Below are 27,480 nucleotides of genomic sequence, written 5' to 3'. Positions count from 1 at the left end.
GTGTGGTCTCAGCCTGGTCTCGGTTTCAGTCTCGGTCTCAGTCCTGGTCTCAGTCCTGGTCTCAGTCTCGGTCTCGGTCTCAGTCTCTCGGTCTCAGTTCTGGTCTCAGCCTGGTCTCGGTCTCAGTCCCGGTCTCAGTCCCGGTGTCAGTCTCGGTCTCAGTCTCGGTCTCAGTCCCGGTCTCAGTCTCGGTCTCAGTCCGGTCTCAGTCTGTCTGTCGTCCCGTGTGGTCTCAGCCTGGTTTCGGTCTCAGTCCCGGTCTCAGTCCTGGTCTCAGTCCCGGTCTCAGTCTCGGTCTCAGTCCCGGTCTCAGTCTCGGTCTCAGTCCCGGTTTCAGTCTCGGTCTGGTCCCGGTGTGGTCTCGGTCTGGTCCCGGTGTGGTCCCAGCCTGGTCTCGGTCTCAGTCCCGGTCTGGTCCTGGTCTGGTCTCAGTCCTGATCTCAGTCTCGCTCTGGTCCCGGTCTGGTCCCGGACCTGGATCAGTCCTGGTTTAGTTCGGCATCACAGTCACAGAAGTCACGTCGTTATCTGTTTTTTTTTTTTTTTTTCATTTTTCATTTAAACACAAAATCTAAAACTGAAAAAAACTAATCATTATCTGTTTTTTCATTTTGGTTTTGGAGACAAATAATTTTTTTTTTTTCTTATTTTTGGTTTTATATTGAAAAACTAATGACTTTATATGATTTATACTCGAGCTTCTCAGATCTTTTCACCGTGTTGTAAAGTTTTCCCTTCACATTTACTCACTCACAGTTATTTTCAGAGTGATTCATGTCTGAGTAATTTTTATTCTCTTCTATTCAAGACGTCACAGCTCCGGAGTTTCCCCAGATTTCCATTTTAAGTTTTATTACTAATGAAAACAAAAACAAAAGGTTTGACAAGATCTCCAGAGACAAAATACAAGACTTATATTTCCATGTTTTAAGTTTGGAATGGATCAAAAATGGAGTCAAATACTGAGACGCTGTGGTTCCAAAAAGAAATTTTAAAATAAAGGAAACCAAAAATGAAATTGGAACGCACAATTTATTTATTCTGAACAGTCAAAGTCTTAACATCGTTCTTGCAAATCCAAATCTCATCTTGTTTTGTGGAAACTGTCACTAGTCTCATCCCTAATAGAAAGAAAGAGAGATGCTTAAACAGAGAAAGTGATAGAGATAAATAGGCAAGGCAAGTTTATTTGTACAGCACAATTCGTACACAAAGTAATTCAAAGTGCTTTACAGAATAAGAAATACATTAAAATCATAATAAAAACTAATCAAGACATAAATAATCATAAAGATTAAAATTAAAATTAAAAAAGAGAGACATAAATTGGAGAGAAGAGTGCGGAATGAAAACCTTTCAGTTATTTGCACAGTTAAACAGAAATGTTTTGAGTCTGGATTTAAACAGCGTCACAGAAGAGTTTGTCTCACATGTTCAGACTGTTCCAGGTTTTAGCTGCATGAACCTGAAACTCTGACTCCTCGTGTTTAGTCGTGACTCTGGGCACCAGCAGGAGTTGGTCCCTGAGCTCCTCAGAGTGTGAGATGTTCATATGACACTAACATGTCACAGATGGACTTTGGTGCTCGACCATGGAGACACTTGTACAAACAGAGACGCTTTAAAGTCTCTGAGCCACAGGAGCCAGTGCAGAGACCTGAGACCAGGACTTATGTGCTCGTACTTCCTGATTCGAGTCAGGACCCGAGCTGCAGCGTTCTGGATGTTCTGGATGTTGTGGATGTTGTGGATGTTCTGGATGTTCTGGATGTTCTGGATGTTCTGCAGCGTCTCACAGCTCGTTTGGAGAGACCAGTGAGCAGAACATTACAGTATCTAACCTACTGGAGACAAACACATGGATAAGTTTCTCCAAGTCTGATTTAGACAGTAAACCTTTGATTTTTGTGATGTTTTTTAGATGGTAAAAGATCTATACATGTTATTAGGTTCTTTTTTTCAGACCTGGAGTGTTATTTCATACCTGACAGTTTCGACTGTTCACCAGCGTCTTCCTCAGAGTCACGTGATCCTGTTTAAATCATCTGACCAGACACGTCACAGCAACATCACGTGACTCTGAGGAAGACGCTGGTGAACAGTCGAAACTGTCAGGGATGAAATAACACTCCAGGTCTGAAAAAAGACTATAGATCTATACAGCTCATTATTCACTCCACACTCAGTGGTTTAAATTACTACTGTAGCCACAGCTGCCCTGGGGAAAACTGATGGAAGCGAGCCTGCCAATTTGCGCCATCGTGCCCTCACACACACACACACCACTTTCATACCAAACAATGTGAGTGAAGTGTCTTGCCTAAGGACACAACAACAGTTTCTGTGACTTGCGCCTCCTGTGGCTCCTGATGTTACCAGTGTCTCCATCCAAGTTCTAACCAGACCAGACCAGACCAGACCAGACCGGACCTCTGAACGTCTGAGATCTGACGGGATCAGGCTTTGGCGAGTCAACATGACCGGATAAAGAGACGGTTAAATACAGTAGAGAAACAGATGGACAATAGTGAGAAAGACGGACAGAGAGAAAAATAGATGGAGTCATTATCAAAGTCACACATAAAACACCCATTTAAAAACACATCACAGAAAAAGACTGCGGTTCTCTTGGCTCAGTGCAGAGCTGTTTCCCCTCGCTCTGCGGCTCCTTCGCTCTGCGGCTCCTTCGCTCTTCGGCTCCTTCGCTCTTTGGCTCCTTCATTCTGCGGCTCCTTCGCTCTTCGGCTCCTTCGCTCTTCGGCTCCTTCGTTCTGCGGCTCCTTCGCTCTTCGGCTCCTTCGCTCTTCTTGGCTCCTTCATTCTCGGCTCCTTCGCTCTTCGGCTCTTCGGCTCTTCGCTCTTCGCTCTTCGGCTCCTTCGCTCTTTGGCTCCTTCATTCTGCGGCTCCTTCGCTCTTCGGCTCCTTCGCTCTTCGGCTCCTTCGCTCTTCGGCTCCTTCGTTCTGCAGCTCCTTCGCTCTTCGGCTCCTTCGCTCTTCGGCTCCTTCGCTCTTTGGCTCCTTCATTCTGCGGCTCCTTCGCTCTTCGGCTCCTTCGCTCTTCGGCTCCTTGCGCTCTTCGGCTCCTTCGCTCTTCGGCTCCTTCGCTCTTCGGCTCCTTCCTTCACTCTTCGGCTCCTTCCGCTCCTTTTCTTTCTTGTTTCGGCTCCTTCGCTCTTCGGCTCCTTCGTTCTGCGGCTCCTTCACTCTTCGGCTCCTTTTCTTCGGCTTCCTTCTCTTCGGCTCCTTCGCTCTTCGGCTCCTTCGCTCTTCGGCTCCTTCGTTCTGCGGCTCCTTCACTCTTCGGCTCCTTCGTTCTTCGGCTCCTTCGTTCTTCGGCTCCTTCGTTCTTCGGCTCCTTCGCTCTTCGGCTCCTTCGCTCTGCGGCTCCTTCGCTCTTCGGCTCCTTTGTTCTGCGGCTCCTTCGCTCTTCGGCTCCTTCACTCTTCGGCTCCTTCGTTCTTCGGCTCCTTCGTTCTGCGGCTCCTTCGTTCTGCGGCTCCTTCCTCTTCGCTTCTTTGCTCTTTCGTTCTGCGCTCCTTGCTCTCTTCGGCTCCTGCGGCTCTTTCCATCTGCGGCTCCTTCTCTCTGCGGCTCTTTCCATCTGTGGCTCCTTCTCTCTTTCCTTTGATTTGCTCTGTGCCGCAGTTGCCAAACCCACACATTTCCAGCACAAAAGGCATATTCAGTTTAAAATCTGGCTCTGCGTTTGGTTTTCTGCTGTGTGTCGCCAAAACCTGAGCACATTACATCACTAATTATCGAATTTCCCCGGAGAATAATCCGCCAAATGCCGTCTGCTACAGTCTCTCCTTGTAGTTGGCAAAGAGGGACTAACTATTATAAATGAAGTGGCTTTAAAAATAGATGCATTGTTTGTACCTGAAACCAGAAGAGAAACGAAGAGAGTGTGAGAAAAACAGTGAAACACATCAGGACGTATGTAAAAGTCGTCATGATGAGGAGTTTATTTGATTTAGTTGTTTATCTGAATGGAGACAAAGCACATTAAAGGTCCTCTGTCCATCCGTCCATCCATTTTCTTCTGTTTATCAGGGGCCGGGTCACAGGGGCAGCAGCACTTTCTTCACCCGAGACACTTCCTCCAGCTCCTCCGGGGGACCCAGGCCAGACCAGACACATAGTCCACGTTCAGACTGCAGGGCTTAACCCTCAATTCGGATTTTTTTTGTGAAATCTGATGTTTTTTCGAGGTCGTTCACAGTTTCCAGTTAAATGTGACTTGTATGTGACTCCAGTGTGAACGTTAAACGGCCCAAAAGTGTCCCACATGTGACACTGGAGACACGACGACGTCAACCGCAGCGAGCGTCTCTGTGTTTACAGAAGTTGTCCAAACATGGACGCAGCATCGAGCACCTGGAGATTTTAAAGTTCCTCTCGTACCGGAGCCACAACATGAACAACTGACTTGTTTTAAGGAGGAGATTGAGAAGGAGAAGGACGAGGTTTTTGGTCGTGGTGTTTTGTGGGACAGAACGTTGAAAGGAACGTGTGGATGTGGAGACGGAGCCAAGAGTGGTGAGTGGTGATGTGCTTCACTTCAGTCACACGGAGTTTATTAACAATTTTCTCCTACTTCAGCGCAGAATAGTGACGTTTGTGTCTTGTTGATGACGTGTAGGTGGATGAATGCACTTTGGCCGTTCAGACTGAAGTCACATGTCAAAAGATCAGATATGTATCAGTTTCAGGAGCACATATCCAAGTGTCCTGGGTCACATTTGAAAAAATGTCATTAAAAGATCAGATACAGGAACATAGGGGCCAAAAAAAATCAGATTTGGGAACTTCAGGCTGCAGTCTGAACGCAGCCAAAGAGGTCTGGCGTGCAAAGCTCCAAATATGGCGATATTAATGAAGATCTCTACTCAATAAAGATAAATTAACTAGAAAACTTGGACACTGGAGATGTAGAACAGACTAATAATAGAGTTACTCAAGTTGTGTGAATGAAACAAAACACAACTCCAGGTCTGTTTTTGAGAAGGTAACAACATTCTAATGTGACTTAAAGCTCACAAGAGTTAATTTTGTGTAATTTAGGACCTTTTCTGGTACTTGCATATCCAAGTGTCCTGGGTCACATTTGAAAAAATCGGATCTGTGTGGTTCAGACTGTCATTAAAAGATCAGATACAGGAACATAGGGGCCAAAAATCAGATTTGGGTCACTTCAGGCTGCAGTCTGAACGTAGACTTAGTCCCTCCTGTGTGTCCTGGATCTTCCCCGGGGCCTCTTCCCGATGGAACAGGCCTGGAACACGACCTGGAGGCTTCAGAACAGATGCCCTCCGCTCAGCTGCTCCGCTCGACATGGAGGAGCAGCGACTCTACTCCGGGCGCTCCCTTAGAGATAGAGTGAGGAGCTCGGAGTAGAGACGCCCTGCGGAGGAAACTCATTTGTGCCGCTCGTATCGTCGATCTCGTCCTTTCGGTCATTACCCGGAGCTCATGACCAGAGGTGAGGGGAGGAACGGAGACCGATACAGCGCATCACTGCCCACGCTGCACCTGTCCACCTGTCAATCTCACGCTCCATCCTCCCCTCACTCCAGAACAAGACCCCGACAGACTTGAACTCCTCCACTCGAGGCAGGGACTCTCCACCCGCCCGGAGACGACAAGACGCCTTTTTCCGGTCAAGAACCACGATCTCGGACTTGGAAGTGTTGGTAGATAAAGTAAGAGAGGAAGAGCTTCACTGGGTCTTAAAAAACAACAGTACAGGTGCTTTACGAAAAGACAGAAAAAACTGAAAATTTACCTTACAGAAAAAATGTATTTATTGACACTCGGTGTGTCTTGTTTTTACTACTACATGATCTACAGTAGGACTGAACCAGGACTGAACTAGGACTGAACCAGGACTAAACCAGGACTGAACCAGGACTGAACCAGGACTAAACCAGGACTAAACCAGGACTAAACCAGAGCTGAATCGAAGACTAAACCAGGACTGAACCAGGACTAAACCAGGACTAAACCAGGACTAAACCAGGACTAAACCAGGACTAAACCAGAGCTGAACCAGGACTAAACCAGGACTGAACCAGGACTAAACCAGGTCTAAAACCAGGACTGAAACCAGGACTAAACCAGGACTGAAGCAGGATTAAACCAGGACTAAACCAGGACTAAATCAGAGCTGAACCGAAGACTGAACCAGGACTGAACCAGGACTAAACCAGGACTAAATCAGAGCTGAACCGAAGACTGAACCAGGACTGAACCAGGACTAAACCAGGACTAAATCAGAGCTGAACCGAAGACTGAACCAGGACTGAACCAGGACTAAACCAGGACTAAATCAGAGCTGAACCGAAGACTAAACCAGGACTGAACCAGGACTAAATCAGGTCTAAACCGGGACTGAACTAGGACTAAACCAGGACTAAACCAGGACTAAATCAGAGCTGAACCAGGACTGAACCAGGACTAAACCAGGACTAAATCAGGTCTAAACCGAAGACTAAACCAGGACTGAACCAGGACTGAACCAGGACTAAACCAGAGCTGAACCAGGACTAAACCAGGACCAAACCAGGACTAAACCAGGTCTAAACCAGGACTAAACCAGGACTAAACCAGGTCTAAACCAGGTCTAAACCAGAACTAAACCGGGACTGAACCAGAAGTGGTCAGGAAAAGCTGTATTTGAAGCGGGGACAGTCTCGTAGCGAGTCCTTCTCACTTGTCCGTTGTTCCGTTGTGTGTTTGTTTTATTTTCGGACAGTGACTCTGTGGTTTGGTGACAGGAGACGGCGTCGTCATCACCTCCGAGCCTCTGAAACGCTCAGACGCCTCCTCAGCCCGTCTGCTGTGTTTTCCTCTCGCTCTTTTTCTCTCTGCTGCCGCCGCCTCCTGCACTAATGAGTCTGATACCGACACAAAAGTTCTGCCCAACAAAGCCCACAGACGAGAGGCTCTGTCCAGCTCCGGGAAGGTGCATTGTGTAACTTTTCTGGTGCTTGTTTCTATGGAGATGTGACCGCGCTGCACTTTAAAGTTAGAAATAAAAATAAAATAACTCCGAAGATGCTGAAGTTTTGCGCCGTAAATGGACTGAACCAGGACTGAACCAGGACTGAATCAGAACAAAACCAGGACTAAACCAGGACTAAACCAGGACTGAACCAGGACTAAACCAGGACTAAACCAGGACTGAACCAGGACTGAATCAGGACAAAACCAGGACTAAACCAGGACTGAACCAGGACTGAATCAGAACAAAACCAGGACTAAACCAGGACTAAACCAGGACTGAACCAGGACTGAATCAGAACAAAACCAGGACTAAACCAGGACTAAACCAGGACTGAACCAGGACTGAATCAGGACAAAACCAGGACTAAACCAGGACTGAATCAGAACAAAACCAGGACTAAACCAGGACTGAACCAGGACTGAATCAGGACAAAACCAGGACTAAACCAGGACTGAATCAGAGCTGAACCCAGACTGAACCAGGACTAAACCAGTGTCTAAACTAGGTCTAAACCAGGCCTAAACCAGGACTAAACTAGGACTGAACCAAAACTGAACCAGAGCTGAACCCAGACTGAACCAGGACAAAACCAGAACTAAACCAGAAATGAACCAGAACTAAACCAGTACTGAACCAAGGACTGAACCAGGACTAATCTTGGAGTAGAACTCTGGAGCGTGGAGTTCTGCGTCGCACCTTTCGCCCGCGTAGACCGTCGGGTGACCGCGGGCGAACCTCCAGACCCGTCCAGACACTCGGAACCGTAACGATGGCGTTTCACCGCTGCTGATATCGCCGTGATTTTAGCAAATTTGTATCAAGAAAAATGAAAAACCCACCACTTCAATCCAGGTTAAAAAAGCTTTGTGCATTGTGTAATTGAGCATTAATCACATTTTTACCAGTTAAAATATTATTTTATTCCCCCTGTAATTCCACATTACTGTGTTACAGCAAAAAACAACACATTACTGTAATTTGTTACTCCCAACACTGGACTTTAAACATCTCTACTTTACATTTATTCAATTACAGGTTGATTTAAAGCTCAAAAATACCTAGAAAAACAGACAGATCTGACCTGTAACTTGGTCTGGTTCAGTCTCCATGAAAACAGAAAGGTTTAATGCCGTACTGTGGAAACATTCCAGACATCTCCATGTAAAGTAAAGCATTTAACGGACCCTCCATCAGAAAAGTTACACAATTAACCTTTAGGATCTTATTATTATTAAACAGAAGTGTAACAAACAGGCTGGTTTGTTACCCCAGAACCACACTTAGCACCTTCACCCTTCACTTTAAAACACTGCACTTTCCTTGCACACAGCACTTTCAACATATTTGCACATCACAAAATAAATTGCACACAATTGGTTTTAAAAAATATTTTTTGTCTTTCCTTTAACCATTTTTTATTCCTGAGGCGCAGCACTTTAATTGGAAGTTGCTTGTCCCTGGAGGAAAAGGGAGACAATAACAAATTACATTTTAAATTGACTTTGTGCAATAAATATGGTGCAATATCTGTTTTAGAATGTTTTAAGTGTTGATGTGTATAGTATTTTATTGTGTTTTAGTGAACGGTGGATCTGCTTTTACTTACCTCCCCTTTTTATCTTCTGTCCAGGTGTGAAAAGAGTCCCCCGGAAACGAGCTCCCTCTTTTATGGTTCCGGGCTGGACCACGTGTAACATTTTGCACGGGGTTTTAGGTTTTGGTGTTTTATTGGTTTATGGGTTTTAACACTTAATTGGTGTAATGGTTTTAGGGTTTTTATGTATATAGTTGGTGGTTTTAATAGTTATCTGGGTTTTGGGTTGTTTTATGGAGGTTTAGGTTTTAGTTTTACGCTAATGATAATTTTAACCATCCCTGTTTTAGCATAGTGGTTTTATCCAATCAGTAGGACCGGCATAAAAGGCGCCTTCAAGATCAGTCTGTGTTCTGCTGCTGGAGAGGAAACTGCTGCCTGCCTCCGTTTTGCACCCTGCACTTTTTGCACTTGCACTTTTGTAATCATTGAAAAAACAAAAGTAAACTGTGGACCACAAGTACCGGTCTGTGTCTGGATTTGTTTTTTACCTTGCTCACTGAACCCCAAGCCGCTCACGGTCGACCGACGTTACAAGGAGCGTCCAAAAGAGAAGGTTAAGATGCGCTTACAGAGATTTGTCCTCAACGTTTGACCCGTCCTTTAAAAGAGGCCATGTTACACTATTTTCTGATTTATGGTCTAATGTAGTTTCATCGCAAACAGACCTGGCGTTGTGTTTTAACTTCTTGGGTTCTTTTTAAAGACAATGCAGTAAAGTGTGTTTACCTTGTTGACATGTTTCGGCTGCTGCATCTTCAGAACTGTCACCGGTGTTGTTGGTGACGTGTCGTATATCAGTTGTTACTTCCTGTGGGCGTGGTCAGACCTGATGGACCTGGCAGGCAAAATAATATTTTAACTGGTAAAAATGTGAGTAATGCTCAATTACACAATGCACAAAGCTTTTTTAACCTGGATTGAAGTGGTGGGTTTTTCATTTTTCTTGATACAAATTTGCTAAAATCACGGCGATATCAGCAGCGGTGAAACGCCATCGTTACGGTTCCGAGTGTCTGGACGGGTCTGGAGGTTCGCCCGCGGTCACCCGACGGTCTACGCGGGCGAAAGGTGCGACGCAGAACTCCACGCTCCAGAGTTCTACTCCAAGATTAGTCCTGGTTCAGTCCTTGGTTCAGTACTGGTTTAGTTCTGGTTCATTTCTGGTTTAGTTCTGGTTTTGTCCTGGTTCAGTCTGGGTTCAGCTCTGGTTCAGTTTTGGTTCAGTCCTAGTTTAGTCCTGGTTTAGTCCTGGTTTAGTCCTCGGTTAAGTCCTAGTTTAGGCCTGGTTTAGCCCTGGTTTAGACACTGGTTTAGTCCTGGTTCAGTCCTGGTTTAGTCCTGGTTTTTGTCCTGATTCAGTCCTGATTCAGTCCTGGTTTAGTCCTGGTTAGTCCTGGTTTTGTCCTGATTCAGTCCTGATTCAGTCCTGATTCAGTCCTGGTTTAGTCCTGGTTTAGTCCTGGTTCAGTCTGGGTTCAGGGTAACCCTAACCCCAGCTGTTGTTACTTCCTGTAGGCGTGGTCAGACCTGATGGACCTGCAGGTCGCTCAGACTGACCACGCCTCCCGTCGCCCGGTGTCTCTGGAGGAGGGTGTCCCAGGTGTGTGAAAGGAGGAACGCTCCGTCATCACGGTTAACGCTGTCCGTGCCTCGTTTCCTGATTTCACCGTCCTCCTTGATCCAGCGTTTGAACTTGTTGTTTTCCGATCCAATGACCCGAGCCCCGTCCTGATCCAGAATGTGGTTGTTCCTTTTACACTGGTCTGATATGGCGGATTTTAGGTTTTCCTGTTCTGCTTTGTCTTTTTGTGTTCTGGTGAGTCTCCCTGACGTTTTGGTGTTCCTTTTTTCGGATGTGAAATGCCCGGCCTGTTTCCCCTATGTGTGATTTATTGCATGCACACCTGGCGTTGTGTTTTGTTTCGTTCACACGTTTAACACACCGTCCCTGCAGATTTAAGATAAGTTCTTCTCTCAAACACGCACCTCCAGAAGAATTATTTAGATAATTTCAGCCCTGGAACTGTCAATCTCTTCTGAACTGAGGGTCTGTTTACACGAGAACACTTGTGGGTAAAAATGCTAAAATATTTTATCAGAAGTTTAGACGGTGATGGCGTTTTTGGGACTTAAAAAAATCTGAAACCACCGTCCAGAGTGGGAAAGTTGAATACTGCAGAGATACTATTAGTGAACAGAATTACTGGCAAATTCTGGATGCACCAGGTCGTCGCAGTCGAGTCAGAGGGAAAAGGTAACAGTATTAGAACATGAGTTAAAGCTCATAAGAGTCCATTGTCTAACACGGGAGCTTAAAGGTTGTATAGAGGATTTTTTTAAGGGAAGAGAAATACAGCGACAGTCCTTGTGCGCGTTCAGAATTACTGTTGAAGTTTCCTGTCTAGAAGTAATTCAGCGACCGACGCGTCAGTTTTTAGACCCTTCGTCTGCTTCGGTCGCGCCATCGCTGGACGAGATCTCCAAGAATCACCTCAGTTTGGCTTTGCTCCTTTTTCCCCTTCTCTTCTTCTTTCAGCGACCTCAAAAAACGGACTTTCTTTTGCGGCGAACCGGTCGTGGATTCTCGTCCGCCGTCGCGACAAACTTTGTGCGAAATGCGAGGAAGCGACAGTTCGAAAAAGCCTCTAAGAACCGCCGCGTAAACCACGTAATCCCCGCGCTCCGATGAGTCAGTTACACTAGGGAGTTTGATTGACAACCTAACAGCCAATAGAAAATGAGGGAGCCTCGTTTTCTATTGGCTGATGTTTATCTGGCTTCACTACGTCCACAGTTGATAGATTTTCGTTCTTTTTTTTTTTGGTCATCATAATTACAAAGCTGCTGCGTCTCTGTAATGGTATTTTAATCTTTCACTGACAGTTTGAAACAAAAATCGGCCTGTGTAGAGTTGAGGCGCTCGCTGGGTCACTGCAAAGTAAAAAACTAAACACTGAGGTGGTTTTCAGAGATCCTGAGTGGGCAGATAAACTCACCAGGTGAAAGAAGAGATCCGTGACACTCTGACACTCTGCCTGGTTATTTTTTATTTCTTTTTTTCAACCCCAGTGTGTCTTCATGAAGGGATGGAAAATTCACAAATGCAGACTGATTGTACTAAATCAGGGCTGTCAAGACCTTTAATCTATTTTCTACTAAAATATTTGAATTATATTTTCTATTAAAATCTTGTTAATTTTCTGTGGTGTTTATCACAGCAGCGTCTCCAGCGTCTCTGTACGTGGCCCCCTCCCACCAGAGCAGCACAAATGAAGACTTGTCTCTTTCCAAACGCTCTTAAAGGACGATCGTTTTGACTGTTGACCGTGACACCCTCATCAGAAAAATGTCCAACATGAGAAAAGTGGAGCCGAGTGCAGGATTTTACTACAAAAATGGACTTATTCCTGTTTACAGACAAGTTCATGTTAAAACTTTGTGTTGAAATTGTATTTTTCTTAAAGTTTCAAGTTGTTCATAATTAGTGCTGTCCAGTGATTTTAAAAACATTTAGAGATTAATTAATTATGATCTGTAATTAATGAATCTAATTAATCTCTTTTTTAATCTCACCTAAAAATTGCTGAGAAAAGCTTCAACTTGAGGTATTTTCATTTGAATTCATTAGTACATTATTTTCATACATCATTAACGTTTTTATATAAGCATCATCATCATTATTACTGTTACTAATCTGCATAAATAAACTCAACTTTACAACATATAAACATCACCACTAGAGCCACATCAGCCCGTTTGACATTATCATGTGTTTAATGCAGATTTGTGCAAGTCTCACAGAAACAAAACTTAAAACCACATGACTCATTTACATAAACTAAGCAGAAAAAAAAAAAAAAAACGCTCTTGTGTCGCTGATGTGGTTCAACTTCTACTAAAGGACACGACTCAGTGTAATACAGATGTTCTCTCTGTGACAGAGGGATGTTGATGCTGAAGGTGAGTCTGTTCTGTGTTTGTGTCGTGATGTTTTCAGATCAGACGTGTGCAGGTTTATCACAGATGCAGCGAGAACGAGAATGAAAATTAGGCTACAGTTCTTTGCGGGAGCGAGCGGAGCAGGACTGCACAGTGCGACTGTGTCCTAACAACACATAAAAACAGATTTTATAATAAGGCAACTCGCACAGAAACAGTAAAGTTAGAGATTAAAAATAAGATTAACGCGATTAAAAAACATAACGCGCTAAATATGACTGTAATTAATTAATCACAATTAACACGATAATGTGGCACCCCTATTCATGATATTATAATATTTTGTAAAAAAAAGAGTTCATTAATTAAAAAAAAGATTCCTGTAATAGATTTGTGTTTCTCTGCACAAATATTTGAACTTATTGTTATTTTTAGGGTTCAAAGTCGGTTGGATACGGCCCCCGGACCAAAATGAGTTTGACACTACTGGACTAAATGGTCCGATATTGCAGAAAATTGACTCTTATGAGCTTCAAGTCACATTAGAATGTTGTTACATCCTCAAAAACAGACCTGGAGTTGTGTTTTGTTTCATTCACACATGTTTATTATTAGTCTGTCTACGTCTCCAAAGCTCTGAATGCTCTGTTCCACCTTGTGATGTCATGTAGTGGTAGTTTTCATGTTAACAGCTTCTTTTAGCTTCAGTTCAGGAGAGATGCGCAGTTCCAGAGCTGACACGATCCAAATGATTCTAGTGAAGGTGTGTGGAGTTTAAAAACACAGTGGAGCACTTGCTGTATTACCATGTTTTCTGTTTGAGAGTCTTAAATATGCAGGATTAAACATGTGTGAATGAAACAAAACACAGCTCCAGGTCTGTAATCCGTGTATCATTCGTTCATTCGTTTTTCAATATAAAACCAGACCTGACCTGACCTGGTCCTGGTCTGGTCCCGGTCTGGTCCCGGTCTCAGTCCCGCTCTGGTCTCGGACCTGGATCAGTCCTAGTTCAGTCCGTACCCGGTGCAAAAGTTCGGCATCGCAGTCACGGAAGTCACATAAACAGGGAACGGCCGTTATCCGTTTTTTCCATTCTTCATTTAAACACAAAATCGAAAACTGAAAAAAAGAATCATTATCCGTTTATTCATTTTGGTTTTGGAGACAAATAATGAAGAAAACTGTTGTTTTTTCGTTTTCTTATTTTTGGTTTTATATTGAAAAACAAATGAACGAATGATACACGGATTGTCTGTTTGTGACGAGGAAACATTAGAACACAGATCATAAACCAGTATAAAATATAAATATACTTTAACCAGCGCGTTTATAATGTTTGGCCATAAGATAATCTGTGTTATGTATACAAATCTTTACATGGTGCACTTTTGAATATTGAATGTGTTCTTCTATTCTTAAACACACATTTTTAACTCTCTGGAGAAAACAAACAAAACAAAACCTCGCTCTATACATAGAAGAAGTGCCTGGAGGTCTGGGCCCGTGTGCACACTCCGCTCACAGCCTAATGATCTGAGAACGAGAACAGTTATACTTGGAAGAACTGAACTTAATCACATTCATATTTTACATCTGCGCGAACATGTGACCATGAAAACCAGACTGAAGCGCTCTGACTGTTCTCCGATCGGCCGATCCAGAGAGGACAGAAGTGTGCTGCACTCGCTAACCCGACCCTGATCAAAAATAATAATAATAATAAAAAAATTGAAGTAGTTATAACGTGTATCTGCAAAGACATATTTTTATCATGTTAAATGTGCTCATATCACGTTATGTTAGAGAATTCTATGATATAAATGTATTTCTTTGATTAAAGTCTCATTAAAGTGTTAATCATTTATATATGTAATTCTTTCACTAAAGTATTAATCATTTAAAGGGTGAATCATTTAAATATTAATCACGGTGTAATCAACATTGCTTTGGGTCTGTTTTGGTTCAGGAAGTACAGGACATGATACCAGCAGCAGATATGAATGACATGTCAACTGACAGATTAAGCTAATCTACTATGGGCGCCAACAATTCTGGGTTTGTCCCATCTTATGTTAAAACTGAAGGCCTTGGGGAACTACTAAATTGTCTATCTTTGGGATATGTAATCAAGTGTGAAATGGGAGGGTGGTTCAGTTGACGATTGTTAGTTATAAGATATCATGTGAAATGTATGTCATCAAGTATGCTTATCTGTGAAATGATTCTCAATAAAAGTGTGACTTGGAGAGTTGTTGAGCAGAGTCGGTCAGGGAGCTGACAGACAGTGTGCACGACTCTCCTTGCGCAAGTATAAATTTTAACCGTCTCTTTCTGGTGTGTCTTTATTTAATGTAATTTGATGTCTTAGGGTAAATTCCCTGACACGTTATTTGATTCATGTGTTTGTCGCTGGGCTGCTGCAAAACTCAGCGGAGCTCTATGGAAGAGTCTGAAGTTTGGAGAAAATCTGATGTCAGTGTGTTGCTTGTGCACTCGCTCACTGGATCAGGTCGTGCTGCTGCGTAAACTTTGCATTTGGCTTTGTGTTGTGGTCTCATTGTGAAAACCAAACGCGTCGTACAGGGGACTGATGAACTACTGTATAAGACAAATTATTTATTTTTATTAATTCAAGATAAAAATCCCACGTATTTCTTTATTGAGTACATTTCCCATTCATGTTTTCCACAACACTCTACAAAAAATAAACCAGCTGCGGTAACTCATGTTCATAAGATGTGTATTTTAAGTGAAAAAAATAAATAAATAAAATCCTAAAATTCTGTTACCTTATTTGATAATGCTGTGATTCATACAGTGCACATTGTAGCTGTAATGCGCCCATGCCCGCTGCACGATACGCCCGTGTTCCCTCCACGATACGCCCGTGTTCCCTCCACGATTCGCCCGTGTTCTCTCCACGATTCGCCCGTGTTCTCTCCACGATACGCCCGTGTTCTCTCCACGATACGCCCGTGTTCCCTCCACGATTCGCCCGTGTTCCCTCCACGATTCGCCCGTGTTCTCTCCACGATACGCCCGTGTTCCCTCCACGATTCGCCCGTGTTCCCTCCACGATACGCCCGTGTTCTCTCCACGATACGCCCGTGTTCCCTCCACGATTCGCCCGTGTTCCCTCCACGATACGCCCGAGTTCTCTCCACGATTCGCCCGTGTTCTCTCCACGATACGCCCGTGTTCAGTCCACGATACGCCCGTGTTCGCTCCACGATACGCCCGTGTTCGCTCCACGATTCGCCCGTGTTCTCTCTACGATACGCCCGTGTTCGCTCCACGATTCGCCCGTGTTCCCTCCACGATTCGCCCGTGTTCCCTCCACGATTCGCCCGTGTTCTCTCCACGATACGCCCGTGTTCCCTCCACGATACGCCCGTGTTCCCTCCACGATACGCCCGTGTTCTCTCCACGATACGCCCGTGTTCTCTCCACGATTCGCCCGTGTTCTCTCCACGATTCGCCCGTGTTTGCTGCACAAGGATAAGTAGCTCAAGTCTGTCTGTGCGTCTGGGTTTTTAAATGCAATTTTTCAAACTTGAGCGATGGTTCTGTGCTGTGACATCACACAGTAGAATATGGACAGACGATTGGCCCAGGCTGACCCCGCCCCCAAACACCGCCACAGGAGGAGGCGTCGGGGGCACGGGGTCGCTCACTGGGTTCAACCGCCGCAGACGCTGAGCCGCCACGACCAAACCAATAAACACTTAGCATCCATTTGAGTGTGTTCTCTTCTTTAAAAAAACAAAAAAAAAAAAAAAATGAATCTTGTCATGAATATTCCAGAACTGGCATCAGAACATTCCTTCGGCTGATATGATGATTTTGTGAAGTCATTCTGATGTCGTCTTAAACTCAACGTCATCTCATTGAAATATTTGAATGGGAAATGTTCTCAATATCATCTTCTGTTGAGGAGATAAAAGGTCACTGGCTCTGCTGGTACACCTGACCCAGTTTGACCCAGTTTGGTCTCAGTGCAGAGGGTCAGTGGAGTATGTGACCCAGACCTCGGGCGGGGGGGGGTGCTCTGGTCCAGGGCGCCTCAGTGGAACAGAACATGGCTGTGAGGGTGGGACCACATTACACCGGTTTTAAAATCACTGCATTGGCTCCCTGTGAGTTTCAGGATCGATTTTAAAGTTCTTTTACTGTTTTTTAAATGTCTTAATGGTCTTGGGCCTTCTTATCTTTCAGAACTGCTTTTACCCTACGAGCCCAGCAGCAGCTCCTGGTCATTCCCAAAGTCAGGACACACACTCACGGGGAGGAGTCTTTTCAGTACTACAGCCAGAGGAGCTCAGGGCCAAAGAAAACGTTCATGTTTTTAAGAGTAGGCTCAAGACCCACCTTTTTAGCTTAGCTTTTGATCAAAATCTGATACTTTTACCTGTTTCTATCGTACGCATTTTATTATATTTATTTATTTTAGGCATATTTTTAGTATTTCCAGTGTTTCCTCTGTAAGAGCGTGGAGAGTTGGTGCTTTGGGCTTCATCTCTCCCCTGGGCCCTGTGGTGGTTCCTGGTGGCGGTGGACGTCTCTCTGCTCCTGGTGTAGACGTCTCCTCTGGTGGTGCTTTCTCAACTGGTTCGTTTTTGTTTGAAAAGAGCTTTATAAATAGAGTTTGACTGATTGATTGATTGATTGAGGTACGGTGATAAAACACAGACAGGTGGGTTAAGTGTCTTGTCCAAGGACACAACAGCGGCATTCATCTGTCGCCACTGTTCTGTTTAGTTTATCGATTATAAAAGGTGAAATTGTGAGAGTATTTTAGTCACAGTAATTCAAGATTCCTCTGTTCACTGCCGTCTGCTCAGATCCTTCTCGCCTCCTTCTTTTTGGTCATTTCCTTTGCTCGTGTGAGGCTCTGAGTGAGCAGCAGCTAGATTTAACCGAGAAGCTCTTGTCACTTACAGGAAAAATGAAAATACAAAAAAATACGAAGCAAATGTTGGGCAGGGTTTGCTCACCTGCTCAGGGACAGCAGATGGAAACGAGCTTTAGCTAAATCTGGAGTAAATCAGCTTTTCTTTTATGAGATTACTGTGTTTGCAGATGGTCCCCGTTAAAATCAATCAGTAAATAAAACTAAATATGAACCAAAATAGAAATTAAATTAGTAGGGATGATACAAAATTACTTTAAGATCGTGCACACAAGAGACAAATGATCCCGTGAGATGTTTCTCCATGTGTTTTCATTTGGATTGAACAAAAAAGCATCACATTTTACAGATCCAAAAAGTAGAAAGGAAAGAAAACTATGAAATGAAATCAGTAAAAATAAATTGTGAGGCCAAAATTGTAAACTGAATCAAGAATTATTATGTTATCCCGTCTTCTCTCGTTCTTGTGGTCCTAATATTTGAGTTTGAGAACATGTTTTGAGTTATTTCTAATTTTTTTGTGTACTGTTCCATGTGTTTATTCATAATTTTGGTGCTTTCAGAGAATCTACAAATCGTAAAACGTGTGTCAGAACTTTTGACTGGTCATTGTAAGTAAATATTTAGCATTTTGTTCATAGTAAATCACAATTTGAGTGGAAACCGACTCAGAGCCTTGTCGGTCATGATTCAACATCAGAACAACAGAAGCTCAGTTGCCTATACACGTTTTAAGGTTACATTTTTGTATTTCACTCAAAGGCAAGAATATGTTTTACTAAACTCTGTCTGTTACACTATTAAAGACCTTTCATATGTTGTTAGTCCAGCTTTGATCAAATATGCCAGCACATAACAGCCGTGATCGTATAGTGGTTAGTACTCTGCGTTGTGGCCGCAGCAACCCCGGTTCGAATCCGGGTCACGGCAGCAACACTCCATGTGTTCTATGGTGTAACATTTGTATTTCACTCAAAGGCAAGAGTTTTACATGTATAAAACACACAATGCAAGATCTTTTGTAAACTTTTACAAATCTTAGAACATTTGCAATCCTCTGTTCGTTACATTATTCCAGACTTTTCAGATCTTTGTTAAGCCAGTATTGATCAAATATGCCAGAGCGGGTTCGCACATCTGCGCCAGAAAGGAAACATACATGGGCTAGTGGCGCAATGGATAACGCGTCTGACTACGGATCAGAAGATTCTAGGTTCGACTCCTGGCTAGCTCGCCTATAATTTTAACGTGATACTGGTCACTGGACTATGTCATTTAACTGGTCAGGCTGTTGAGTTGGCTGGTGGGTTTCAGATGATATCACAGCATTCTATAGACCAATGTAAAATTAATATTGTTAAAATGCAGATTTTGTTGCCATACAGTGAGTTATTTTGTTTAGACACTGGCAGAAATGTTCAGGTTTAACATTTGTGAATTTAAATTTTGTATATTTCATGGTAAAGAACAATGTTATTAATAGGGAAGTCTGGCTCTTGGCCCCCGTCTGGGAGTATGATGTCATCAACTTTCTAAGGTTAAGTTTTTGTGTTTCAGTCAAAGGCAAGAATATGTTTTACATGTATAAAGCACACAATACAAGATCTTTTGTAAACTTTTACAAATCTTACAACATTTGCAATCCTCTGTTCGTTACACTATTCAAAAGTTTTCATATCTTTGTTAGGCCAGTTTTGATCAAATATGCCAGAGTGGGGTCGCACATCTGCACCAGAAAGGAAACATACATGGGCTAGTGGCGCAATGGATAACGCGTCTGACTACGGATCAGAAGATTCTAGGTTCGACTCCTGGCTAGCTCGACTGTAGTTTTAACGTGATACTGGACTATGTCATTTAACTTGAACTGGTGGGTTTCAGATGACATCAAACATAGACCAATGTTATTTAATACAAATGGGTGGTAAGTAAAATGAATATTGTTAAAATGCAGATTTTGTTGCCATACAGTGAGTTATTGTGTCTGGACACTGACAGAAATGTTCAGGCTCAACATTTGTGAATTTATATTTTGTATATTTCATGGTAAAGTACAATGTTATTAATAGGGAAATCTGGCTCTCTGATGTCATCACTTTCTAGAATCTGAAAAACACCAATACAATTCTACTGAAGTGGATGTAGACTGTAGTTGGATTACTCACCTTTGACCTTCTCCACGAATCAGCCGTGATCGTATAGTGGTTAGTACTCTGCGTTGTGGCCGCAGCAACCCCGGTTCGAATCCGGGTCACGGCAGGAATACTAGGACCTGTCTAAGCTTTTTGTATTTCATTCAAAGGCAAGAATATGTTTTAAATGTATAAAGCACACAATGCAAGATCTTTTGTAAACTTTTACAAGCTTTAAAACATTTTAATTCCTCTGTTTGTTACACTATTCCAGACTTTTCAAATCTTTAATAGGCCAGTTTGGATCAAAGTATGCCAGAGCAGGTTCGCAAGTCTGAGCCAGAAATGTAGTATACATGCGCTAGTGGCGCAATGGGTAAGAAGATTCTAGGTTCTACTCCTGGCTAGCTTGCCTATAGTTTTAATGTGACACTGGTCACTGGACTATATCATTTAACTGGTGATATCACAGCATTCTATAGACCAATGTAAAATTAATATTGTTAAAATGCAGATTTTGTTGCCATACAGTGAGTTATTTTGTCTAGACACTGACAGAAATGTTCAGGTCTAACATTTGTGAATTTATATTTTGTATATTTCATGGTAAAGTACAATGTTATTAATAGGGAAATCTGGCTCTTGACCCCCGTCTGGGAGTATGATGTCATCACTTTCAAGAATCTGAAAAACACCAATACAATTCCACTGAATGTGGATGTAGACTGTAGTTGGATTACTCCACTTTAACCTTCACCACCGAACAGCCGTGATCGTATAGTGGTTAGTACTCTGCGTTGTGGCCGCAGCAACCCCGTTTCGAATCCGGGTCACGGCAGAACTGGTAGGAACTTTCTAAGGTTTGTGTTTCAGTCAAAGGCAAGAATATGTTTTACATGTATAAAACACACAATGCAAGATCTTTTGTAAACTTTTACAAATCTTACAACATTTGCAATCCTCTGTTCGTTACACTATTCAAAAGTTTTCATATCTTTGTTAGGCCATTTTTGATCAAATATGCCAGAGTGGGTTCGCAAATCTGAGCCAGAAAAAAACATACATGGGCTAGTGGCGCAATGGATAACACGTCTGACTACGGATCAGAAGATTCTAGGTTCGATTCCTGGCTAGCTCGCCCCTTGACACTGGTCTCTGGACTATGTCATTTAACTGTTCAGGCCATTGAATACAGTTCCATTTATGTCTATAAAATGTAGACTGTGGACGGACTTCTCCACTGTAACCAACACTTCAAATCAGCCGTGATCGTATAGTGGTTAGTACTCTGCGTTGTGGCCGCAGCAACCCCGGTTTGAATCCGGGTCACGGCAGCACTGCTCTATGCTTCGTATTCCACTCAAAGGCAAAAGTATGTTTTACATGTATAAAGCACACAATGCAAGATCTTTTGTAAACTTTTACAAATCCTCTGTTCCTTACACTATTCTAGGCCTTTTGTTAGGCCAGCTTTGATCAATGGATAATGCCATTTGTTTACAGATCAGAAGATTCTAGATATGACTCCTGGCTAGCTTGTCTGTAGTTTTAACCTGACACTGGACTACATCAATTAACTGGTCAGGCTGGTGAGTACAATTCCAGTGTATAAAACTGCAGTGTATAAAATGTGGAATATAGATGGATTACTCCACTTTAACCTATATCACAAAACAGCCATGATCGTATAGTGGTCGTTTGTCCACTAATCTGAAGATTTGCAGTTCAAATCTTGCTCTCGATATAAACATCCACTGGCCCACAAAGCAATGCAATTCCAGCTCCCACAGATGAATACTGTTGTTACGTTGTTGGGCAAGACACTTAGCTCACCTCACCCCCAGTGTCTGCGTAAACTGGTGTGTTTGTGTTCCTTCAGCTGGAAAAGCATAAAAACATTATATGAAAAAGTGACCGTTTATGTAACTCTCTACCAACTGAGCTACTGATGTTCTGATATTGAACTACGACCAACAAGACTCAAATCGTGATTTACTTTGAACAGAATGCAAAATATTTACCTACACGGCCAGTCAAAATTTCTGACACAGTTTGTACGATTTGTAGATTCTCTGAAGGCAGCAAAATTATGAAAAAACACATGGAATATTACAAAAAAGTGAGAAATAACTCTTATGTAACTATGTATTACGTCCACACAGCATGATTTAGTCCTGTTAAATCCTGTTTTAGATCTGGTTTAATCCTGTTTTAGTCCTGGTTTAGACCTGGTTTTAGACCTGCTTTACACCTGGTTTTAGAACTGGTTTTGACCTGGTTTAGTCCTGGTTTAGTGTAAGGCAATGAGTGGAATTATGGAAAAAAAAGGGGGGGATTTAGCCCAAAATGTAAAAACAGGAAAATCCCGCCGTGTAATCCATTTATTTCAACAAAGTAACTGTAATCCAATTACCACTCACTGAAACAGTAACTGTAACTGAATACAGTTACTTATAATTTGTACTCTGATTACGTCACTCTGGTACATGTAATCTGTTGACCCCCCCCCACACACACACACACACATTAACCTGCTAAAATACATAAAACGACACATAGTAAAATGTGAGGCTGAATACAGGCGAACCAGTTGAGAAAAGCACCATCAGAGGATGGACGTCTTCATCAGGAGCAGAGAGACGTCCACCACCACCAGGAACCACCACAGGGCCCAGGGGAGAGATGAAGCCAAGCACCAACCCTGCACCAGGAGCCCACGGGACAGAACCCGACAGCTACACCCGATCTCCACTCCTGATGCAGAGGCTCCTACAGAGGAAACACTGCATATCCTAAAAATAAGCCTAAAATAAATAAATATAATTAAAATGTGTATAGTAGAAACAAGTAAAAAATATGATATTTCATTCAAAAGCTAAGCTAAAAAGGTGGGTCTTGAGCCTACTCTTAAAAACATGAACGTTCTCTGCAGCCCTGAGCTCCTCCCTATGCCTTTTATTGTGATGAAGCCCACCTCAAATAACTTGGCACGCGCACTTTAAGTATCCATCCGCAGCAGTCTCCAGGTTTACAGCGCACTAGCACTTTAACTTATTGTAAATGTAGAGTTTAACTAATGTTTGTTTTTTTGTATTAATGTTTGGTTTGGATTACTAATTTGATTTGTTGTGTTTTAGTTTGGGTTGGGTTGAGTCCTACATTCATGACTGTTGAGTGGTGTGTAATTGTATCAAGAAGGGATCAAGAAAATGAAATCCTTTTAAAATGTTTAGAAGATTAAATAAAGATTTGTAACTTTTATACCACATTGCCCTTGTCCTTTTTTATGCCAGAACGGATTCTGTGAGTAATAAGGGAGCTCGGTCGCAACATTACACTTATAAAAAACATTCTTCTTCTGCTCATTGGAATCAAGTCATATTAACCACTCCCAGTACAGAAAGGAGCAGCTGAACCGAAAATCCAACACTGTAGACTTGGACTTTGAAAGGACAGGGACCATTTACCGTTTACAAGAGCAGATGTCTTCATGACTTCTCTTGTTCTCGTGGTTTGACCTGAGGTTTGTAACGCTTCAGATCAGATCTGACCGAGATGTTTGTTAAATCTGACCTTTGCGTCTGCTAATGGACCGGTCCTGAATCATGTCCGGGAGAATAACGGCCCCGCAGATCAGTAAACCGATGACCCGATAACGCGGCCATCTACGACTTCGCTTCACCGTCCACACAGCTACTCAAAATCAATCCCTAATACGGCCACGGGAACGGCCCCACTGTGTACACTCCAAAGATCATTTTCAATCGCGCCGGGTAAAGGTTACGTTATGGAAATGTGCGACCTGCGTTTGACAGATCCTAACCGCAACCACAGGGCCTGACAGGAGCCGCGAGAGCCCGAGACCGGCGCTCAGGGACCACGCGCTCTATATAAATGGACTTAGCTAACCTGCCTCTGAGCTCGGGAGCGAAGCGGGCCCTCTGAGGTCTGCTTCCAATTGACTCGTATTGAAAAACGGTGGCCCCGCTCTGTAACTGCTGCTGTCAGACGTCTCACTCTGACCTTAAAGCCGCAGCCTGTGTTTACCCAGAATTCACACACTTCTCCAGTATTTTACAGAATCGCGAGTCAGGTCGGCGGTGAGTGTTTTCAGAAATAGACGTGACTGACAGGTGATTTTTTGGGTAATCCACCTGTCAGTCATCGTGAACACACATGGTCCGCCGTGTCGAAACAAATACAGCTGCTAATGAGGGAAAAAGCAAGGGAAAAATATCACAAGGGACTGAAAAACACGGCGGAATTCTGTGGAATCGATGAGCAAAGCGCCAAACGCAAAGGTGAGAGAATTGTATTTTTGTTTGTAACTGAAAACCTAATTCCTTCTTCTTGTCTCCATGAAAATGTTTTTTTTTTTTTTATGAGAAACCAAGATACTGTAGTTGGGATATTCCAATAGGTGAGTTTCATTGTTGACAAAAGCGCGTTGCATGCTGGGAATTATTTTGGTCGGCGGCAAGAAACACTAATTCAACATGACGGACGGAGTGAGAAAGCACGTAAAGGGTATTGATCCCGGTTATTTATCCAGTCTAACGGCAGAGGACCCAAGACCATTTGACCAGAAATTGGTCATAAACATCGACGGACGACAAATCACCTTTTCAACCCCGACAAAAGGTGGACCAAACCAAATTTCTGGTCTGAATCTCCAACTACCTGGACAAATATTCACTTGGGCGATATCCACAATGACTTGGTGGAAACTCCTGGGCCATTCACAGCAGAAAAGATGAAAACCTCCAAGAGTCTCGATGTGTTGTTGAACTTGTTGGAGTCCACGGTTTGTTAGGATCTTCTACGTTTGCTCTGCGGATGTTTGAAAAATTTTGAAAGCCGTTTAATTCACCGTTAGCGGTTCTTTTCACTCAGAATACGAAAAGGACATTTTCCTTCTTCCGTGCTTCTATTTGTGCATCCGATAATGCAGCAGGAATTTACCATTATCGGGGAGAAATACGCGAGGTTACGCACTGTGTTTGACGCTATCGTGCTTCTTGCCTCCGACCAAAATATTTCCCAGCAGCAACGCGGGCTTTTAATAACAATGACGTCATCTGAAACTCGCCTATAGTAACTGGGATTCTGTGGCATGCAAAATATCGGGAGAATGTGGTTGATAAGAATTGACTACCGTATTTTCCGGACTATAGGTCGCGCTCTTAAGCCTCCAACCCCATCAAAAAACGACACAATCCAGAGCGCCCTATAGACGACTTCAGTAAACCACAAAGCCGCGTCACCCGCAGAACACGCAAACACACACGGAGCAGACAGCGACCGCGCAGCAAAACACACCCGCAGACACATCACATCTGTCATCACTCCACGCCGACGAGGAACGGAACTGAGGCCACTTCTAGACACGACTGAACAACTGAGTCACTGCGAACACGCCCACAATCCAGCGTGTCCCAGACGGCACCCTCCCTGCGACGCGTCACATCTGAACAAAGCCCAGAGTCACCGTGAACGCCAAAAAACAAAGTCCGACTGACCCATTAAACTGTTGTGTTTCGTTTAAAATCCGGTGTGGTTTATTTGTGAAAGAAGTTAAAAAAATAGACCATTTGATGACAGTGCTCTTTATAATCCACGGCGCCTAATAGTGCGGGAAACACGGTAGTTACGTGAAAGAAGTTTAATAACATCAGTATGTTCCATGTTGCATGTTCAAGAGAGGCCCAGACAAAAGAAAACCATTAGTATTTATAGTTTATGAAAATGAGAGAACGGGCGTGTGTACACATGAAACCTTGGTACACAGAATATACACATAAGGCAAAAGTATATATAGGAAACTCGTGGTTGAACAGGGAGAACTAGAAGTAAGTCGTATATCCGTATATCACTAAAAGAAAACATTGGAACGCTCCAGTACATGGAAACGCATTGTTGTGAATTTAACACACATCTGGAGAGGAGCAGAGGAAGATTTCATGCTTACGTATAAAGCTGTATCCGGAATACTGCAACATAAAGCTGAGTGTGCATGCGGCCAAAAGACAAACCATTTTCAGTCTTTTCATCACAACAGGAGCCAAAATAAATAAAGTGACCAACATAAATAAGGCAAGGCAAGTTTATTTGTACAGCACAATTCGTACACTAAGTAATTCAAAGTGCTTTACAGAATAAGAAATACATTAAAATCATAATAAAAACAAATCAAAACATAAATAATCATGAAGATTAAAATAAAAAAAAGAGAGACATAAATTGGAGAGAAGAGTGCGGAATGAAAACCTTTCAGTTTTATGCACAGTTAAACAGAAATGTTTTGAGTCTGGATTTAAACAGCGTCACAGAAGAGTTTGTCTCACATGTTCAGACTGTTCCAGGTTTTAGCTGCATGAACCTGAAACTCTGACTCCTCGTGTTTAGTCGTGACTCTGGGCACCAGCAGGAGTTGGTCCCTGAGCTCCTCAGAGTGTGAGATGTTCATGTGACACTAACATGTCACAGATGGACTTTTGTGCTCGGCCGTGGAGAGACTTGTACAAACAGAGCTGCTTTAAAGTCTGTTCTCTGAGGAATAAATGACCAACGCAAATAAAGTGACCAACGTAAATAAGGTGACCATACATGACTGAAAATAAAGAGCTGCGTTAAACCTGCACACGTACAAACTGCACTCGTATGAGATCTGAAAAGTTTAACATGAACCATCTCCAACGCGACACACACATAGAACAGACTCACCATCATCAGCGCATCCTCTGTCACAGAAAGAACACTCATATTCCACCGAGTCGAGCATCAGCAGCACAAAGAGCGAGCTGTTTTTGAGCGCTTTATGCAAATGAGCTGTTTTTGAGCGCTTACTTTATTAAGTTTTGTTTCTGTAAAATGTTAACAAATGTGGCAAAGCTGAATTATCTGATCAAACAGGCTGATGTGGTTATGGTTTATATCAGGGGTCTTCAACCTTTTTCCTCGGGTGAGCTCCTTTACAAAACAAAAATGCCAGAGAACTACTCATTTTATCGGCCACAAAAATTGAGACGATCATAAGAAAGAGGACGAGCCTTTGGGTACAGCTAGACGCCTATGCAACGTAACCAATGTTGGGCCATCAAATTATACATTTACAATAGTAATAAGCATGTAATTAACCTAATTTTTGTTAAAAAAAAAAAAAAAAAAAAAAAAGTTAAAAATAAAGTATTTCCCTCTTTTCCTTATATTTATTTATTTATTTATTTATTCAATTTACTTATGACTTTATTTATTTATTCTTATATTTTTTATTCTTTATATATATTTTTATAATTTATTTTTATTATCATTATTATTATTATTATTATTATTATTATTTTCCCACTGGAGACAATGGAGGAGGGTAATGTGACGGGGGTTTGGGGAATTTTAAAAAAACGGTCACATTATATTACTACTAATTGTTTTCTCTGTGATATCTGCTTTATGTGCACAAAATATAAAATATATAATATAAAAAATAAAAATGATTATTCATCACTTGGAAAGAGGTGGCGAGCTAAAGGTTGGAGACTCCTGGTTTATATGTTGTAAAGTTGAGTTTATTTATGCAGAAGATTTTAATGAATAACCCGATATAATCAGTGTGTAACTTGTACAATAGTGTTTGGAAACGTTCGGTTTGATCTGTGCAGTGGATTGTGGGAAACCTCTCACTGCTGATAAGGAACCTCCCGAGCTTCCTTTGTTCAAGGTTTTAGTTTTAGTTTAGTTTATTTATTTAATGAGACAGGAGACAATGCACAATCTACATGAATCTTAACAGGAGAGATGTTTTTACCAGGTTGTAGCACCAGTGTTAATTTCCACCCGCAGTCTCTGGGCAGATTAACTGATTGATTGTATTTAATTGACCTTAACTATCAGCTGTTC

General features: G+C 42.7%; 6 non-coding genes across 6 annotated transcripts; all 6 read left to right on the top strand.

Moving 5' to 3' along the window:
- Positions 1–18,313: 18,313 nt before the first annotated feature.
- Positions 18,314–18,385, top strand: trnah-gug (transfer RNA histidin (anticodon GUG)). The gene has a single exon. It is a non-coding gene; the product is annotated as a tRNA-His (tRNA).
- A 231-nt stretch (positions 18,386–18,616) lies between these two features.
- Positions 18,617–18,689, top strand: trnar-acg (transfer RNA arginine (anticodon ACG)). The gene has a single exon. It is a non-coding gene; the product is annotated as a tRNA-Arg (tRNA).
- A 516-nt stretch (positions 18,690–19,205) lies between these two features.
- Positions 19,206–19,278, top strand: trnar-acg (transfer RNA arginine (anticodon ACG)). The gene has a single exon. It is a non-coding gene; the product is annotated as a tRNA-Arg (tRNA).
- A 364-nt stretch (positions 19,279–19,642) lies between these two features.
- On the top strand, positions 19,643–19,714 carry trnah-gug (transfer RNA histidin (anticodon GUG)). The gene has a single exon. It is a non-coding gene; the product is annotated as a tRNA-His (tRNA).
- A 938-nt stretch (positions 19,715–20,652) lies between these two features.
- trnar-acg (transfer RNA arginine (anticodon ACG)) lies at positions 20,653–20,725 on the top strand. Its single transcript has one exon. It is a non-coding gene; the product is annotated as a tRNA-Arg (tRNA).
- Positions 20,726–20,849: 124 nt separating this feature from the next.
- On the top strand, positions 20,850–20,921 carry trnah-gug (transfer RNA histidin (anticodon GUG)). The gene has a single exon. It is a non-coding gene; the product is annotated as a tRNA-His (tRNA).
- The last annotated feature ends 6,559 nt before the right edge of the window (positions 20,922–27,480 follow it).

The sequence above is a fragment of the Boleophthalmus pectinirostris genome, unplaced genomic scaffold (genome assembly GCF_026225935.1).
Source record: "Boleophthalmus pectinirostris isolate CB_2022bp ecotype Guang Dong unplaced genomic scaffold, ASM2622593v1 HiC_scaffold_8, whole genome shotgun sequence".
Taxonomy (NCBI): domain Eukaryota; kingdom Metazoa; phylum Chordata; class Actinopteri; order Gobiiformes; family Gobiidae; genus Boleophthalmus; species Boleophthalmus pectinirostris.
Note: the sequence above shows the minus strand (reverse complement) of the source record. Positions and strands in the feature narration are given on the sequence as shown.